Genomic DNA, 2,543 nt, shown 5'->3' with positions numbered 1-2,543 from the left:
AAGATACGGTGCCTGAGGACACCACTGGGAAAAATAACAGAGGCAGCTGTGCACACAGCTACAATAACAGGGGACAAATTTATGAGCATATGTAGATTTACTCAATTTCTGTTTTAAAAATAGATTTTACCTTTCACTGCAGGTGACTTGCCATTATTTGCTATATCAATTGTCATAGTACAGCAGAATGCTATGATTTTGTTGATGTAACAGCAGACAGGAAGTGAAAAATTGTCAAATGTTAAACTTATACTTGAGTGAGATTTATTTGCTTGTTTGTTCTTGAAATTTGCACATTTAATTACCTGTGGGAGAGATTATTTCTTGTGGACATTGGATTTTTCGAAGTCAAAATAAGGTGTGAACAACTATTGATGGAAATACCTGCCAAGAAATGTTATATTCTAATAAAGAATCCAGAAATAAATTTAATGAAAGCTTTTATTTTGTAAGCAATCCATCAGCCTCCTTTTAAAACTTGCATCTTACAAAATATGTTCCCTTCCCCACTGGGAACTGCAGTGTTGAAACTGAATGGCAGCAACTGAGATTTCCTGACTCAAGGAATTACTGTTACAAAAGCAACTAAGATTATTCTACTTGGAACACTGTAAAACACACACAGTTATATACTTCTGTCTTGGCTGCACTACTACGTCATTAAAAAACTGTATCAGCAATAATTTTGCCCAACAACTGTTCTTCATTCAGCTGCTGTCATTTAGGTACTTTTACCTGAAAAGACATCCTGATTTAGAGTTCAGCATTAGGCATTTGTTTCAAACTATAAAACTGTCAGACTGGTATCTCTTACAGTGCTATTACCTCTCTTCCCTTTGTTGCAAATGTATTCTTAAACACTTTTCTTAAAGCAAAGAAACTCCCAAATGTTTATCAAGCACCACCAAACACTTTAATATAAAGCTCACCAACGACAGTTTGTACATACCTGGAATTCAACTTTTAGTGGAATAAAAGCACGTGCAAAAGGTGAGTTACTGCAGAATCTCAAGTTAAAATTCATTGTTTACATGAGTGGAGAAGGAGGTAGAGAATCGTAACAAATGGTTAGCATTGCAGCTTCTGATGCACCTACAGAATTAGATGTGGAATTGAAAACCCAATCTGCTGTAACACACTGCACAAACCATCTACTGAAAAATAACCAGTTATAAAATCCCTTATCATGAAAAACATTATATTTGATAGCCAAGTAACAGGGACTGTTATTGTCTGTACTTTTAAGGTGCTTACATATGACTATAGAAACCCGAGTTATGTATCAATTTCTAACTGCCTTGGAAGAACAGTAAGGCAGGACTCAAGGCAGCAGAAAAATCAGTTTGAGTTTCACATACCATTTTGGAACACTGGTGATTTCTGCTCTCTGACTAGTGAGCTTAATTCTCTGGCTAACGATTGCCGTATTATTTTAATTTAGAATGATCATAGCAAAAACGTCACTGCAAAAAAGAAAAAAGAATACATTTGCAACAAAGGGTAGTATATCCTAACTTTAGTAGCACACCTGAATTCACATTTTTATTTCAGCAAACATAAATTACTTTAACCTGATTTAGTCACTTCCTTTCAGGAAAAAAAAAAACAAACCTCTTTTAGGAATAAGACACATTTTGATTGAACCCAGATAAAAGGCTGGATATGGACTGTTTATATAAGAAATAATATTAAGTGATTTTGACCAGTGTGAGTATGCCTCACAAGGTGGACATTAGGAAATGGTGTCTAATGTTCTACCTTCAAATGCAAGTTCCCTCAATTTTCTTAAAGCTCCTGGAGTTTATTACACCCATTCTTACTTCAAATGCAGCAGGGAAAGGAGCATTTTCCTCGTGTAAACTCGGACTGACTGCAAAAACCTATTAAATATTAACTTTTTTAAGGCTGAAATTAACTTCCAATTGTGCATTAAGCAAGTCTTAAAAGAAGACATACTTCCAAGGGTGTTTTACACAATACCAGGAAGCCTGCAACAGCTAATTAGGTATTTGAGGACATCAGAAGTTCACACTCAAGAACAAAATAAATAGGATATACCGTGTTTTCCCTGAAGGGTCTACACAAAACAAAGCTTTTTGATTAACGTTCCCGTCCATGCAATAGGTGCTCTAAGCTTACACACCAGCTGGCCGGGACTGGAAAAGAAAGAAGAGGGGGGTTAGGCCGGGCCCGCCTCTCTGGCCTCCTCCAGGCCGACGGCGGCCGCCCCTCCCCGCCCCCATGAAAGGCACCCGCTCCCGGACACCCCTCACCCAGCCCCGCGGCTGGACCTCTCCTGCCCGCGGAGCCGTTAAGGGCAGATCAAGAGCGCCCGTGGGGTTTCTTTCCGTCAGTCTCGGCCCGAACTCTCCCCGGGGCCGCAGGCATCCCCCGGCAGCCATGACAGCCCCGCGGTAACGGCCCGGCGCTCGCCAGGGCTGCCGGGCGGAGGCGGGGCGACCCCCGGCGCGACAGCACCGCCCCCAAGCGAGCGGCAGATTTGAACGGAAGAGGCGGGCGGAGCGCGGCGGTACCCTGCGGCC

The sequence above is a fragment of the Aptenodytes patagonicus genome, chromosome 4 (assembly GCF_965638725.1).
Source record: "Aptenodytes patagonicus chromosome 4, bAptPat1.pri.cur, whole genome shotgun sequence".
Lineage (NCBI taxonomy): Eukaryota > Metazoa > Chordata > Aves > Sphenisciformes > Spheniscidae > Aptenodytes > Aptenodytes patagonicus.
Note: the sequence above shows the minus strand (reverse complement) of the source record.